Below are 18288 nucleotides of genomic sequence, written 5' to 3'. Positions count from 1 at the left end.
AACTTTTAGATAGATGTCATTATATTAAGATTCTATATTATTAATTTGTTGATATCCCCTTATATATTTATTTTGTTTCCTGATATTAAGATGTGAAAAGACCTTTAAAAATTTAGGTGTGTGTGTGTGTGTGCGCGCGCATACATGCGTGAGCACTGGTTTGTGCATTTACCTGAATGACTCATATTTTTATTTTTCCCACTCAATATTTTCAGTTTAAAATATAAGGCAAATTGTAATCATGTTCACCTGATTCACTGCCACTACCAAGTAACTAACATTAATTTTAAAAACGCTTTTAACAAATTACTAAAGTATAATGACCTATCCAAGTTACTTTTGTCATCTACAGAAGTATTTGGTAAGAGGATTTTCTGAAATACTATTCCAAAGTTTCTTTCTGGGAATTTCACAGGCCAAAATCACTTTTACATTCTAGAGTTTCATTTTCAGTAGATAATTGTTGGTATAAAACATACTATATGCCAATACAATATAAAGTTTAAATAAATACTTTTTAAAATGTGCTTATTTGTACAACATATTTTCATCAGGCCATTTTCTTCATTCAATGAATACTATCTCTCTCAATCCTTCAGGGTCAGATATGGGACAAGCCCATTTCATAGCCCATATCCTCTATGTAAAATTGAAAGAAGAGTAAAAAGAGAGAGGAACATCTAAATGGTACTTATAAATATTAATATTAATATCAATAACACTAATCCTCCATGTTAATCTGGGGACTGAAGTGGAAGAAACTGTTTCCATACAAACAGCATATTTGTAACTTCTCCCTTGCTAAGTGAATCAAGTCAAAATAGCATGAGTGGTCACTTCCCTTCATAAGAATTCATACTAGGAACATGAAATGAAAGAAGAAAATAAATTGTGTTAAAATACCAAATTATTATACTTTTGGAATTCTTATGAACAAATATAATTAACTAAATATTATATTTAAATATTAAAAATGTTTAAAATATATTTATAAAACTAATGTGATTCAAATAACTTAGTAGATTATTAGTGGAGTAAGACTGAAGATGGAAATGTGTTCTCAATATTTCCTTAACAAAAAGTGTTGTAGTAATCCCCATCTTGAAAGATGAGATTAAAATATTTAAAAACATATATATATAATTATATTGTTGTCATATATGTTATATATATGTTTTATATATATTATTATAGTATAGTGTTGGAAAGTTGGATTTTATATTTAGGATTCCCTATTCTGGGTAGCGTTAGTTATGGTGATGAGATCTTTTTTTTATTTCAAGAAAGTAAGGCACCTAGAGAGTACAGTTTTATTTGTAGATACAAATATCCCTTCAAAACCATAGGTGACTTTGAATTTCAAGTAAATGTTATCTTGTCATCTGTCTGAGTGGTTACTGAAGTTTACTTCTGAGATTGGAGTTTCCTGTTTTATTTGTTTGTTTGCTTATTTGTTTGTTTCTCTTAGTCCCAAGTCTTCTATGAACTGACTTTAGGTCGGCAACTTAAACCTCTGTGGTAGATTTCTTGATTTTAAGGTGTTGGCCTTACCCTGTTTTTTTTGTTGTTGTTGTTGTTTTTTAATATTCTAAAACCTCATGATGCTCATGATGCACAAAAAATCTCACCTTGGTAGAAATGTGGAAAAGCGAGAGACAGAGACAGACAGACAGACAAAGGAAAAAAAGAATAGACATTGGTGCTTTCCTTTTATTGTCCCAGACATTCTTTTCCAGGCAATGTAAATTATTTGCCATCCATAGTTAATGAACATACTAATGTACATCTCTAAGTAGACTTTTATTGGCAAATGAGGTCACTAATAATAACGAGAAAATAGCAATAGCGACAAGGGACCACATTCATTTATTTAGTACTTAATCTCTCTCAGGTACTATATTAGAGCCTTCACCTGAACTAAAGCCCTTAAATCTCCTAACAATCTTTTGTGGCAAACATTATTATTATTCCCAGTTTACAAAAGAGGAAATGTAGACTTACAGAAGTGAGATAACTTGCCCAAGTCAACATTTCTTACAAATGTAGAAAGTGGGTTTCCTATTCGTCTTACTCCAGAGGCCACTATATTTACACCTGGAGTTACGAACAGTGCTCCATGGATTCAGACTATAGAAGTGCGTGTGTGTGCGTGCGTGTATGTGTGTGTGTGTGTGTGTGTGTGTGTGTGTTTGACAGAGAGAGAGGGAAAAAAAAAGCCGGACACATTATCTTTTCACAATCCCTATCACCTACTTTTAGGATACATTCATTTTGCCTTTGCCTGCTTCATCCCTGATGGCATTTGAGTTTGTGGGCCCGTAACTATAGTTTTAGGAAGTTAGGACAGAAGTAAAAAGCAGGAAGAGTGGGGAGAAATATACAGAGAGAAAAACACAGGAAACATTTAATAGTCAATCACTGGTGACAGTGGTAATATTCTTGAAAAGTAGCATAGATTACAATGCAATGCTCAAAAAGGTTTAAGGTCTCAAAAAATAGTTTAGGAGACTCTAAATGATATTACATTAAATGTATTGTTGTAATAAAAACCTTTGTAAATAAAATTTCTTTGAGGCTTTCACTTCAAAAACAATTCTATTTTATTGACCTTAACCCACACCCCCCTTTTTCCTCCTGATTGACCTTAGGTACTCAGGATCCCTGTGACTTTGTACTGCTGTGCTGAATCCAACTCCTTTTGAAGATTTTGCTATCCAAACTATATTTCTTGTTAAAGTTTCTAATAATTTGTTGCTGTTTTTCCTCAATATTATTTTATGTTACACTTTCCATCTCCCTGGTTTTGTTTTTGAAAGTCTCAGCAAAATACTTACATTACCTTCACTCCAGGCCTTTTCAGAAATTGTTGAGGTGCTAAAGAACACATTTTTCAAATCTCCTTACCTTTTGCTAACTGGATAAATTTCTTTCAATTTTCATTCAATAGTCTGTGTAACCCAAAACTCTCCCGAGGATTTTTAAATCCCCTAGAACCTTACATTTTCATGTTGATTACTGGTTTCTAACTTTGTCTTCTCAGTTTCTGGTTTCTCTTACCAGCCCATCCCTGTTTATTTATATTTTTATTTTATCCCCCCCCCCCCTTGAATGACCATCAGGAAAGATTGTGTGAGGATTGCAGGTTGGTGGTTGGTTATGAGGATACAATTTAAATGGGAAACTAACATCATAGAACCTAAAAATAATTGAATATTGAAGATCTGTTTTTATTAAATGTGATGTAGCTATACCACCTCTGAAGAAATATTGCTGGCTACCTATGACCCTTAGCTTCACATTAGGCTTCCAAGTTTTCAGGTTGTTATCCAACACTGGTTACTTTCAAAGCAAATTTTGGTGGCAATTGAAAGTCTTTGGCTTCAAAGTAAAGATTGGGTGGACTGAGGAAACAAAAGGGAGGACTGAGGAAACAAAAAGTACTGCATTCCTAACAATTGTAGGATCCTCAGGGGGATTCTTAAATATTTTAAGGAGTTAGGAGGAAAGTAGAAGAGGAGGAAGCAGGAACTCCTCCTAATCTGGGCTTTAACGGGCTTCAATATTGTAAGTGTGAAGATGGGGGAAGGCATTATTCACACCCTAACTTTAAACTTGGAGCATTAAAATAGCAAGCACAAATAAAATGATATACAATCTAACAAAATTCATTGACATTTACACTTAAAATTAAGTAAATTAGTTCATGTAAATGATACATTGGTAATAATGATATTAAATGATATGTAAATAAAAAATCATATTACCTCAAAACCAAGATTGGAAAGGAATGAATACACTCAAACTCAACTTGAATTATTTTATCAGTTGTGAATAATAAGTGGTAAATTAAAAATTCTAAGAGAACTCATGGTAATGTAATGTAGAATACAGAAACCAAACAAACAAATCCTCTTTGTCTATAAAATATACCGGCAAAGTAGCTTGTACAATGGGCAACTAATAAACTTTTTGCTTTGGTAAAAGCAATAACTGATCATCACAGAGAAAATCCAAAGTTATAATCAAAAGTTAAAAATCACTTATAACCCACGATTTCTGAGTTAATTATTATTAATACATTTAAGAATTTCTTCTCAGTCATTTCTCTGAGAGATTTTATTAACTTCATTATGTATTTTATCTACTATTATATTGCAATCATGCTAAAGGATAGAAACATTTTAAATTGAATTTAAATGTAATGTCATTGGCCAGGCACTGTGGCTCATGCCTTTAATCCCAGTACTTTGGGAGGCCAAGTTGGGTAAATCACTTGAGGCCAGGAGTTTGAGACCAGCCTGGGCAACATGGTGAAACCCCATCTCTACTAAAAATTACAAAAATTAGTTGGGTGTGGTGGTGCATGCCTGTAATCTTAGCTACTCTGGAGGCTGAGGCGGGCAAATCGCCTGAACCCAGGAGGTAGAGGCTGCAGTGAGCAGAGATCACACTACTGCACTCCAGCCTGGGTGACAGAACAAGACTCCATCTCAAAAAAAAAAAAAAAAAAAAAAAGTAATTTTATTGTTGTATAATATGCCATTTTGTGGATACAACGTATTGACCTTTTATTTTGGTAACTGTGTCTGTATCTTAAAAAATTAATATAAGTTAAGCTATAATCAATATCATTGATAAATTTTTCCTAAAATCTGTTCATTTCTATAAGTACAGACATTACTTAACATATAGACATTAAGTTGTCTATACTTAAACAAATGAACAGATTTCAGGTAAAATGTATCACAGTATCAATGGCTATAATTTTTTTAAAGTATAGGCTAAAGATTTCTAGAACAGCTACCCTTTTTATCCTCCCTGGTATATACAACTGCCTAAACTCTGAACAATCATAGTTTCAACAGTAATGACTTTTAGACATTTTAAAATATGGTAATTTGATAGCCAGGAGTGATCAAAGTTGCTTTTTCTTTTTTCATTTACAGTTCTTTAACTAGTTAGCAGTTTAAAACACACCCATGGTAATGATAAGTAGAACCTTAGAATCTTAATGATAATTTTGTCCAGTCTCTAATATAAACATATTGTATTATGTTTCAATTCAAATTTGAAAATGCCTAATGATGTTGATCTCATTACTGCCTATCATATGAGGATTAGATGAAAGAATTAGATCTGGAGGTATACCCAATTAGTAAACCTCCACCATTAAGGAAAACATACCTTAGCAAAAGTGGAAACTTCCAGATTTGAAGACCAATATCAATGATTCAGGATACCTGCATGCAATGCCTATGTCCTTCCATGTGTAGATTCATGGTGACCTAAAAGTAGTCAAATTAATAATACTCATATATAGAGATGGCATGAAGTTGAAAAACAAATAAGAATTTGTTACCTGATTTTCAAAAGGACTGTTAAAAAGGAATTAAGAACTTCAATGTTGAATGATTTCATATGGACAAGTTCAAATATCTTTATTGATATTCTGTAAAATTACAGCTCGAAAGTGTTGAAGGAGAATTTAATCTCTCAATATTATAGAACAAGTGCAGACACACTGGGATCAGGCAGTTCTAGGTTTAAATCCTATCAACTGCTCATATGAGTTCAATTTCTATGAATCTTGGTTTGTTTTTCTAAAAATAGAGATGATATTATTTTCTGGACCGATGGTAGGATTTAAACAGATAACATACACAAATACCACAGTGCCTGGCTTATAGTAATTGCTGAATAAATGTTAGTTCTCTTTGCTCTCATTCTTTTCCTGTTCAGAAACACCAATTTTGTTTTTCAGATATCTTGTGAATAATTTTCCATCTTGTTGCCCTCCATACATACTCAATTATATTCCCTGACAGTTCTCAACAAAGGGCTGGGCTGTCTCCCGAATCTCCCCAAGTGACCTCTTTTCTTATTTCTCCTGCTTAGAGTGATGGCTTGCCAATTTAGATTTCTCAACAAGTGTTCCCAACTAACTGTACCTCAAATTAATTGTGTATGTATTTTAAGTTTGTTCAACACCTGTCTCTACCATTTTTAATCATCATGAAATGCTGTCTTTTAACTCAAGGTCCATTTTCCTTAGATTCCAGCTCTTTGAGCACAAGGAGTCAACAAGCATTTCTACGGAGAACATTTTCTTTGTCATACAATGAGTTCGGTGCTTTTGGGGCAGACAGAAAGGCAAATGAATACAACTACCAACCAAATAAGGAGGTCAGATAAAACATTCATACAATATAAACATCATAAATGAGTTAAAAAGTAATAGGAAAATTCAAATAAAAAATTATGCTCATACTCATTGTTTTCACTTGGCACAAACTTCCAAATAGGTTAAAGTTGGAAAAAGCTCATTCTCAGTTAGAAAAAGTTCTCAATCAAGTAAATCACATACAATGGCTAACTGGCATTCTTTTTTCTTTTTTGAGCTCAACTTTTATATGTATGTGTGTGTATATATATATACACACATATGCATATATGTATATACACATGTGTGTGTGTGTGTGTGTGTGTGTATATATATATATATATGTAGTCTACAAAGAAAGAGATTGTCTGGACTGCCTGTGAATTGTATTACTTTGTACACTGAGTCATTGTGGCAGAAACAGGCAAAGAAAATGGTAGTTTTTTTTTTTGTTTTTTTTTTTTTGAGACAGTCTTGCTCTGTCACCCAGGCTGGAGTGCAGTGGTGCGATCTTGGCTAACTGCAGCCTCTGCCTCCTGGGTTCCAGTGATTTTCCTGCCTCAGCCTCCCAGATAGCTAGGATTACAGGCATGCACCACTATGCCTGGCTAATTTTTGTATTTTTAGTAGACACAGGGTTTCACCATGTTGGCCAGGCTGGTCTTGAACTCCTGACCTCAGGTGATCTGCCCACCTTGGCCTCCCAAAGTGCTAGGATTACAGGTGTGAGCCACTGCGCCCAGTTGTGATTTTTTAAGGGTAAAAAGTAAATCCTTTTCTTGATGATGAATGAATATTATAGTTAGTTTATGATGCTCAAAGTTGTGTGAGAACAAAGTGTGGGCAGTGGGAATTTCAGAACCACTTGATAATCAATGTTGCAGATGCCCTGTTTCTTATGAAAAAGTAACTGGCATTATCACTCTAATTTGGGCAAAGTTTGTAAAGGGAAAGCTTGAGTATAAAAATAAATATGGGACGGACGCGGTGGCTCACGCCTGTAATCCCAGCACTTTAGGAGGCTGAGGCGGGCAGATCATGAGGTTAGGAGATCAAGGCCATCTTGGCCAACATGTTGAAACCCCGTTTCTACTAAAAATACAAAAATTAGCTGGACGTGGTGGCCCATGCCTGTAATCCCAGCTACTTGGGAAGGTGAGGCAGGAGAATTGCTTGAACCCGGGAGGCAGAGGTTGCAGTGAGCCGAGATCGTGCCACTGCACTCCATCCAGCCTGGCGACATAACAAGACTCCATCTAAAAATAAATAAATAATTAAATAAGTAAATAAATAAATAAAATAAAATAAATCTGAAGGATTGCTGTTTTGTCTTGCACATAGAACCTCTAATTAAAGTGACACAGAAAAAAGAGGAGTTCATTTTGTATATGTAATTTTTGGGATTGCAAAGTTGCCCCAATAAGTAAGACTAAGACATGGAATATCCTTCAAATCTCAGATGACTTAGAATGCAAGATAAAATCAATTTCATGTGTTTAAAGTAGAAGTTACTTTATAAAAATAAATATCATTCCAGAATGTTCTAAGAATCTTTAGTTTAAATTCACAAGGCCTATCTTGTTTTAAAATAAACCCACTCCAATAAAAATATGCAGACAAAATTTGTAAGAAGAGTACATTCATTTTCTATTGCTGCCACAAACTTAGAGACTGAAAGCAACAAATATGTATCTTACAACTCTGTAGGTTGAAAGTCTGACATTGATCGCATTATGCTAAAATCCAGGTGTCATCAGGGCTGCATTTCTTCCTGGTGTCACTAAGGGAGAATCTATTTACTTGCTCATTCAGGTTGTTGTCAGAATTCAGTTCCATGCAGTTTTAGAAGAGAGGTCTCTATTCCCTTTGTGGTTTTCAGCTGTGGGTCATTCTTAGCTTCTAGAGGCTGTCCACATTCCTTGGCACATAGCCCATACTATGGTCTGAATGTTTATGTCTCCCCAAAATTTATATATTGAAATCCTAACCTTCAAGGTGATGGTGTTAGGAGGTAGGGCCCTTGTGAGGTAACTGATTAGATCATAAGGGAAGCGGCATCCTGAATGAGATTAGTTGCCCCTTCCAACATGTGAGGACACTTCAACAAAGTGCCATCTATGAGCCAAACAGTGAGTCCAGACACTGAATTTGCTAGGGCTTTGATCTTGGACTTCCTAGCCTCCAGAACTGTGATAAATTTCTATTGTTTATAATTCAGTTTATGGTATTTTGTTATAGCAGCCTGAACAGATGAAGACTGCCTCCTTTCTTCGTGTTCAAAGATAGAAACAGTAAGTACAGTCTTCCACACATTTCAAATCACCTCTACCTCTTCTTCCATCATCCAGTCTCTCTGACCCACATCAACAATTCTACCCTCCTCTTCCACTGTTAAGAACTCATGTGATTTTATTGGGCCCACGTGAATAATTCAGAATAACTTCCCATCTCAAATTCCTTAACTTTAATTATGTCTTCAAAGTTTCTTTTTGCCAATTAAGACAACATATTTACAGGTTCTCTTGATTTGGGCATAGATTTTTTTTAAGGGAGAGGGTTATTCTTCCTGCCTACCACAGCGAGATCAAAAGATGGCTGATGTTCTCCCTTCTGGTTTTCCTAAAATGCTAGGTGGTTAATTCAGAAGCTGTATTGTTCATGCGATTGGGGGAATAAGTAACTGCTTAAAAATGACCTAAATGTCTTGTTCACAATGGTTGACATGCTGTAAACTTTTTATATTAAATCAGCTCTTCTAGTGTTTATATTCTCAAAACCATAGTTGAATTAATGTTTGTGTATGGCAGGTGAAGGAAGTAGATGGCTCTGCCTTTCCTAAAACTTTTAAGATTTTACTGTCCTTTCTGTGAAATTATCTATATACAGCAAAATGAAAAACAAATGCTTTGATAGATATAAATGATCTATGAGTGTGTTTTTGTATGTATGTGCATAGAATAGGTATGGAGGTCAAAATGATTTGGTAATTTTAGGTTCAGACATAATATTAATTGGGTTAAGAATCTAAGTTTGTTTTAAAATGTTTTAAAATAACTCCATTTCTGAACACATGACAATAGTTGACAAGCAAATTACATATCTGACTATATTTGCCTGCAAGATAAAGCTTGACTTATAGGAGGACTGAATAAGATTTTGTCTACATTTAAATTAGCAATGAGTATATCTATTGAAATAGAACAAGACAACAGCTTATTTGTTTTTTGAAACTGTCTACTAGAATTGGTTGCTAAATAGTAATACGTTATCTGTTGTTAAGCCTGTCAAGGAAATTAGTTATTATATGTGTGTTGATAGGCATTCATTGGAGAAAAATTGTGTTTCCTCTATAAAAGAGTAATTTTATCCTATTTATACAGTGTTTACTAAAATATAAAAAAAATTAGACAGTTGTGGCTAGTCATGTCAAGAAAGTCTGCAGTTGAAAAGAAAGTAATTGCACTAGTTTTAAAAAATATTTTCCAGTGCTTAAATCTTAACAGGAATTTTGCAAAATGACATTGGAAATGAATCTTATTTCAACATATAATGCTTTAGTAAAAATGGGATAGAATGTTACTCTTGAAGTACTGGTGAGTAAAAGTAGGCTGCAATTATACTATGTTCCCCTATACCCTTCCCCAAATCTAAATTTCATGGGTGCTTTCCCTGAATCATCCAAAAAAAAAAAAAAAGAAAGAAAGAAAAAGTAAAAAAGTGACAGGAATTCTCCAAATACATTTTTTTCTTGAATACGAGCAGTATACTATTTAGGTTTCTAGAACCATTATGTTAATGTTAGTTAGTCAAGTGGCTCATTTTGGACCATTTGCTTAGTTAGTGACAGAAAAAAAATTAATCTTGCTATATGGGTTAGCTTCAAATACAGTTGGTCTTCAGACTGATAGACTAACTTTAGCATCTTTTGTAGAATGATAAAAAACAGAACAGAAAAATACCAAAACTACTGACCTTTAATTTTCTTCTTGTCAAATAAAGAGAAAAAATATGTTGTACCTAATGTACAACACATATTAGAAATTATTATATAAAAAATTACATCAGAATTATTTCCTTTCATAGAATCTCTAAACTAGTATATTTTCATGGCTTCTCTGAAAATTCCAGTTCAAGGAGCTTCTTATAGTTGCACTACAAATAGAAAAGCTGTTGATAGCTCATGCTTAGAGACATATTATCTGGAGAAACATTCTGTGTGCCTTAGCTGAGGCTGTACCACTGGTTTGAGATCTTTGAATTTTTTACTTTTTAAAAATACTGAACTCACAGAACATTTAAATTTAATACAAACCATAGTATAAACAGTAAAATATTTGGTTCGTGTACTTACTATAGCACTCAGGACTATTAGTATTTAGTTTTAGTTATCTCTGACATAACATAGAGGAGTGTGAATATTTTTCATTCAGTAATGAAAGATTTCTTAGTTTATTTTGCCTTTAATCAGCATTGATATCTGTCAAAGTATAATTAGTGGTGACATGTAATGGGAAACGTATTGGTAAAACAGATTTCAAATGACACAATAAGAGATATTAAGAGAGTGATGTCAGAAAGATGGCTGACTAGAGGTGCTTGGTGTTTATCACCCACCACACAAAAGGACAAAAACAACAAATAAGCAACTATAGTTTGACAAGAGTATTTGAATGAGAATGCTAAAGTACAGCAGGAAACTGGCAGAAATCCTGTGGAACACAGACACTCAAGATGGCCACATACAGAAACGAGTGAGACATGTTGACATTGCCATGCCACCTTCCCAGTTAGGATCAGCTCAGAACCAGGAGGGACTTTCCCATGTAGGGAGAAAGTAAACAGAAGGCCCTTAGCATTTCTCATCAATGCCACAGACCCCTGTATGTTTTGCTGCTGGAGAATCTTGCAATTTTCTCAGGCTCTCCATACAGTTTTGGGAGCTTTCAGGAGTTCACACAGCTGGATTACTCCAGAAAAGGAGCTAACATAATGCCCTTTTCCCCATATTACCCAAGCCTCTACTGCAAGATGCCATCTCTAAACCAGAGTCAGTAATAAAATGTGTCCTTTCCAGGGACCAGTAGCCACTGCATCTTTCCATCTTTGAGGCTCCACCCCCATTACACCATGCTTGCACACAATAGCACATTACCCAGCTGTGCTGTTATAGCTTTCTACTCCTAGGAGAAAGCTGCCTAGGAGGTACAGTACCTTCCTCACCTCAGGAGCTACAGCATCCCAACCCAACCTGCTTGAAATCTACATCCAGTGGAACAACCATGATCCCAGCACTCCACCCTCAGGGGAGCAGCAACTGAGCTAACCTGCTTGCCAGCCATCCTTGCACTTCCTTTAAGCATGGATCATCCTGGAACTTTGCCTTCAGGAGAGCAGATCTCAATCCAAGCTGCCAGTCAACCAGTTTCATGCTTCTCCAGAATATGGACCAGCTTGATACCCCACCCTAAGGGGAACAACTCCTGAGCAGAGCCATCAGATATCCAGCACCATGCTACCCGCCAGCATGGACCAGCCCACTGCCCAGTCCCTAGTGAAGCAAAGCCCAAGTCACAAGTTGGCCAGCCCTACATATCCCCAAAACACAGACTACACCAGTGCCCCAATATCAAGGAGTAGTAACTGAGTAGGTAGACCAGCCACAAACATTTTTACAGCATGAGCCACTGAGGCATACTGAGGCACACTCAGCCATCACTGATGTAGCCTATAGCTGAAGAAACTGCATGGAGACTACCCTGCGGCATTGACCCAGAAGCAAATCAAAAATACCCTGCTCAACCAACACCCTAGAACACATGTGCAGGTGAGTCTTTTCCCACGAAAGACACTGTATGAAACTGGAAGTGGTTACTGTTCCATCAGATGCACAGATATCAACATGGTGATATCGGAAACATAAAAAAGAAAGCGAATAGGACACTACCAAAGAAACACAATACATTTCCTATAATGGACTCCCCAAAAATGAACGTTTATGAGTTTCCTGAAAATGAATTAAAAATAATGACCTAAGGACACTTACAATAAAAGATAATACAGACAGACAAACTAAATTAGATGAATAGTTTAGGATCCAAAAGAGAGATTCAACAAAGAGACACCTATGACCAAAAAAGAAACAAACACGAATACTATGGCTAAAGAATTCAATGAATGAACTAAAATATACAATTGAGATTTTCAAGAACAGACTATATCAAGCAAAATAATGAGTTTCTGAACTTGAAGACAAGTCTTTTGAAATAAACCAGTCAGCAAGAAAGAAAAAAAAAGAATGAAAAGGAGCAAATAAAGCCTACAGGATGTGTGGAACATTATTAAGCAATCAAATATTTACATTTTTGGAGTTTAAAGGCAGAAGAGATGAAGAAGTGCACAGAAAGACTATTTAACAAAACAATATCTAAAAACTACCCAAGATTTGGGAAAGATATGGACATCCAGATTCATGAAGCTCAAAAGATTTGAAATAAATTCAAGTCTCTTTGCCCTCGCCAAGCTTCCTTAGCCCTCGCCAAGGCATATTAAAATAACGTTGTCAAAAGTCAAAGAAAGAATTCTAAAAAACAGCAAGAGTAAAGTATCAAGTCACATATAAGAAAATTCCCCTTAGACTATCAGCAGATTTCTCAGCAGAAACCTTGCAGGCCAGGAAAGAATGGGATGCTATATTGAAAGTGCTAGGGGGAAAAAAAAATTGCCTGGCTAGAATAGTATGCCCAACAAAGCTTTCCTTCAGAAATGAAGGAAAAATAGTCATCACTACCAAATAAGCCTTACAAAAAATGCTAAATGGAATGTCTCAAGTGACAGCAAAAGGACAATAATTACTATCATGCAAACATATGAAAGTATATACCTCACTTTTATAGGTAAATTCATCGTAAAATTCAGAATACTCCATTACTCTAATGCTGATATACAATCTTTCAGATGTCAAGTATGATAATTAAAAGTCAAAATGGTCAACAACCATTACAGAAAATTAATAAATATGATACATCACATTACAATAATCAAAGACAAAATCCATATGATTATTTCAATAGGCAGAGATAAATCATTTGACTAAATTCAGTATCCCTTCATGATAAAAACTCTCAACAAATTACGTATAAAAGGAATGTATGTCAACACAATGAAGGTCATATACAACAACACACAACCAACATCGTACTAAACAGGGAAATTTTGAAAGCTTTTTCTCTAAGATATGGAACAAGACAAAATGTCCACTTTTATCACTATTATTCAGGATAAAATTCATCAGACCACTCCTGTTCAATATTTAGGAATGGTGGTTGATAAACAATGCATTCAACCTCAAAAAGTTCAAATTAGGAGAGATTTCTTGAAAACTTTAAATGACTTCCAAAAACTTTTGGGTAACATTAATTATTTAAGATCTACTTTAGGTATTCCAACCTATGCACTGTCTAACTTGTTTTCTATACTACAGGAAGATTCCAATCTCTGCAGTCCCAGGACTTTGACTCCTGAGGCTTTACTAGAACTGGAATTCGTAGAGGAAAGAATCCAGACCACCCAGTTATCTAGAGTACAGCCGTTTCAGCTTCTGGTTTTAGCTTCATTACACTCCCCTACTGGACTAATATTTCAATGTAATGATTTAATAGAGTGGTGTTTTCTTCCTCATTCTGTGTCAAAAACTTTGTTTGTTTATCTGGACCAAATAGCCATACTAATTGGACAGGCTCAGTGTACAATACTTCAAATTTCTGGATTTGATCTGAATTTAATTATAGTTCCTTTAATTCGTTTGAAGTTCAAGTTGCCTTTCAACATTCTGTACTGTGGCAAATCCACTTGGCTAATTTTATTGGCGTTACTGACAATCATTCTCCAAAAAACAAATTGTTTGATTTTATAAAAATTATGTCTTGGGTGGTCCCTCGATTAACGAAAGATCAGCCCATTTCTGAGGCTGTTACAGTGTTCACCGATGACTCCAGTAATGGCAATGCTGGTTATGTAGGTCCTACAGACAAGCTTATTTCTACCTCTCATACTTCTGCTCAAAAGGCAGAGTTAATTGCTGTAATTACTGCCTTACAGGATTTCCCCAAACCTTTAAATATTGTCTCTAATTCTATTTAACGTGGGAAAGAGGATATGCTTGTGTTTTACCAGGAGATCATCAAAACAAAACCACAGGGAAAAGATGTCTGTGTCAGAGACTGCCCTCAGACGTGGTGAGATCTGTGCCAACTCCTTAGAAGCTGGCACAGCAAATCACAATGGGTCTGATTCAATCCTCCCTGATGGCAATGGAGACCCATCTAACTAATCCCACTTCTAATTACCTTCCTTTTTCTCCTTACAAACCTAAAAATCTCACCATTTCTATTAGCCTAAAAATAACATCCCTCTGTTCTCTTCCTCCTTCAGCACTCAATCTCACTTACAATGCGTTTTATTTAATGATTCTCCTCCTTACACTTTGTGTCTCACCAGTTTCCTCTCACACTGATTTACCTGCTACACATAATTATTCTTATTGGGCTTATGTGCCTTTTACGCCACTTATTCGACCTCTCACTTGGATAAATGCTCCTGTGGAAATCTACACTAACAATATAGTGTGTGGATGCCTGGAGCTACAGATGACCATTGCCCTGCTCAACCAAGAGAAGAAGGCACTGCATTTAATGTTACCATGGGTTATAAATACCCTGCTCTGTGCCTCGGACATGCACCTGGTTGTATCCATGTAGAAACTCAAGTCTGGGCTGCTTATCTTCTGGAGAGATTCAGCTACAGAGGAACCAGGACATTTGGTGTCTGGCCTCTCCCTTTCTCCTTTAAAACAAATGAAAGGGGAAGTAATGGGAGATACCCCATACTTTCAATATAAACCTGCAGGAAAACCATGCCCTAAAAATGTTGAGGACCCCTCTAAAACTTTAATTTGGGAAGACTGTGTTAACTCACATGCAGTAATATTAAAAAATGACTCATATGGTTTAGTAATAGACTGGGCACCAAAGGCCTATTTAAAACACAATTGCTCCTCTGGCAGAAGGGAATGCCTGGAGGCTACTTATTTTATTTCTTACTGGGAGAATGAGAATCATCATTCTACTTTGCATAGGAGGTTCAGCTCATTCTTTGCCTTAAAATGGGAAGATAAAGGTATTACACCCCCCGAGGCCTCGTATGATACTCCCCATTTTGAGCCCAGAACACCCAGAACTTTGGAAATCGGCTATTGCCATGTCTGGACTGTGAGTATGGGAAGGGGAAACTATTCTGTCTGTTGTCCCCGCTACCACCCCTGTCTCTCAGTATCAATGTAGATCCAGACATTCTGCTTTACTTATCTCCAACCTGACTGTTCCCATACAGAGTTGTGTTAAGCCTCCTTATATGCTGTTAGTGGGAAATATCAAAATTTGGACGAACAATCAAACTGTCCAATACATTAATTGTCATTTATACACTTGTATTAACTCCCATTTTGACTCCAGGAAAAGTGTAATGTTGGTTCGAGCTCGAGAAGGAATCTGGATTCTGGTAAGTTTGCCCAGACCTTGGGAATCCTCCCCCTCAATACATTTAATTAATGAAGTGTTACAGCAAATTCTAAAAAGATCTAAGAGATTTGTTTTCACTTTAATCGCTGTGATCATGGGCCTAATTACAGTCACTTCACTGGCCACCACTGCTAGAATGGTGTTACATCAATCTATTCAAATGGCTCATTTTGTTAATGATTGGCAAGCCAATTCCACCCAAATGTGGAATTCTCAACAAGGCATTGATCAAAAATTGGCTAATCAAATTAATGATTTAAGACAGTCTGTTATTTGGCTTGGAGATCGGGTAGTGAGTCTCGAACATCACATGCAAATGCAGTGCGTCTGGAATACCTCTGATTTCTGTATCACCCCGTGTTCCTATAACGAGAATGATCATTCATGGGAAATGGTTAAAGGACACCTTCTGGGTAGGGAAGGTAATTTATCACTGGACATAACTAAATTAAAGAAACAAATTTTTGAAGCCTCTCAAGCTCACTTATCCATTGTGCCTGGAGCTGAGGCGTTAGATCAGGTGGCAGACAATCTTTACGGATTAAACCCCACAACTTGGATTAAGTCTACTGGGAGCTCCACGGTAGTAAATTTTGGAATTATGTTTCTCTGTTTAATAGGCCTGTTTTTAGTGTGCCGGACCAGACAAAGAATCTTGCGTCAAAATAGAGAGAACAAACAAGCCTACATCACCATGCTAAACATATACAGGTCTTTCTTTTTCTAATGATAACTTGACAAATAAAAATCATATATATTCATGGTGTACATTATGTTTTGTTACATGTATACACTGTAGAATGACTAAATGAAACTAATTAATATATCCATTACCTCACATACTTATCCTTTGTTTTTGTGGTGAGAACACCAAATATATTAGCAATTTTCCAGCATACAGTATATTGTTATTAATTATACTCACCACACTGTACCATGGGTCCTATTGAACTTCCTACTGTCTAATTAAAATTTTGTATCCTTTGACCAACATCTCTCTCCAATCTCCCCAAGTCCCAGGTCTGGTAATCACCATTCTACTGTCTCCTTTTATGAATTCAACATTTTTAGATTCCATATGTAAGATCATACAGTATTTGTTTTTCTGTGTCTGGCTTATATAACTTAGCATAATGTCTCCAGGTTAATACATGTTGTTGCAAATGACAGGATTTCCTTCTTTTTTAAAGTAAATAGTATTACATTATGTAAATACACCACATTTTCTTTATGCATTCATATATACACAGACACTTAGGTTGATTCTGTATCTTGGCTATTATGAATAATGCTGCATTATACATAAGGGAGCAGGGATCTCTTTAAGATCCTGACTTCAGTTCCTTTGGATATACACCCAATAGTAGAATTAATGAATCATGTTATTTGCATAATCCTTGCTACATTATTATATCTTATTCATTTTAACAGTGGAGAGATCTTAAAAATATTATAACCAAACGAAATAATATGAAAAGTTGTAATTTCACCAATGAAAGTAATCATGCCAATTATAAAATTTGTAATTTAATTGATTAAAACTGCTTTTGACATTTAGGATGAAATTTAGCAAAATGCTTGGTACTGGTGGAGATACAGATAGCACAGGTGCTTGTGGTAGCCACCTCTGGAGTGGAAATTTTTTTATAAAACACTAGATAGGCCATCCTGGACTGTGGATTTTCCATTAGAAGTGACTGTCCATAGAATTGAAGCTTGAAATAATTGCCTAATATAATGCAGTCTACGATAAAATAGTTTACAGAAAATTATATATAGATATTAGAATAGCATGGAAGGTATCACGTAGGAATAATGTGAAGTCAAAAATTACCGCATTAAAGTAGAAAAAAGAGGACTCTCACACTACTGCAAATACAGTTACTTACCATCACCTCCTTGGCCAAGAAAAAAAAAAGGCAGAGATCAAGTTACTTTACTGTCTAGTCCATTATTAGGGGTAGATAAACTGCTTATAAAAATCCTTGGGTTCTGGTAAATTGTGTTGCTTAACTGAAAGCATATAATGGAACTGGTTTTTACTAGCTTTTTAATAACACTTTGAAAATGGAGAGTAGTTATCTTTTATTTATCCTTCAAATAATTATTCTGTGAAGTGCTACATGTAATAAAGTACAGATGATCTATTTTGGTCATCTACACTTTAATTGGTGAGAACCATTATCAGATTTATGCAGAATGAGATTTGAGAGGTTTTGTTGGTTTGTTTGTTTACTCTTTGAAATAATTCAAATAATGAAGCCCCATGATGAGTGAGTTGGAAGAATATAAGCATTGATTTTTTTAATCTTCTTAACAAGAAGTGTACACCTTACATGTTATTTTTGTAGCATACTTTAAATATTCAAATGGTATGCTACTTACAATGAAAGTATTTGGTTTATTTTAGTTTTTCAAATTTCCTGGATATTTACAAGTTAAATAACTACGCAAATCTCCAAAAGAAGTGCACCACAACCATGCTCAAATATACCTCATATTTTTACTTAAAAATAGGAAGGAAATGTTCTTTTTCATTATTTACTAAATTGA

The 18288-nt window shown here is 35.3% G+C and overlaps 1 long non-coding RNA gene across 4 annotated transcripts in view; it reads right to left on the bottom strand.

Annotated features, from left to right (window-relative positions):
• LOC123571241 (uncharacterized) overlaps window positions 1–18288 on the bottom strand; it is a 589891-nt gene that overhangs the window by 452928 nt on the left and 118675 nt on the right. For all 4 annotated transcript variants that reach the window (XR_010584065.1, XR_006695424.2, XR_012429862.1 and 1 more), the window contains exon 2: window positions 5185–5285. This is a non-coding gene — a long non-coding RNA (uncharacterized lncRNA). The remainder of the gene's footprint in view (window positions 1–5184; window positions 5286–18288) is intronic.

This window comes from Macaca fascicularis, chromosome X, assembly GCF_037993035.2.
Source record: "Macaca fascicularis isolate 582-1 chromosome X, T2T-MFA8v1.1".
NCBI classification, from domain to species: Eukaryota; Metazoa; Chordata; class Mammalia; order Primates; family Cercopithecidae; genus Macaca; species Macaca fascicularis.
Note: the sequence above shows the minus strand (reverse complement) of the source record. Positions and strands in the feature narration are given on the sequence as shown.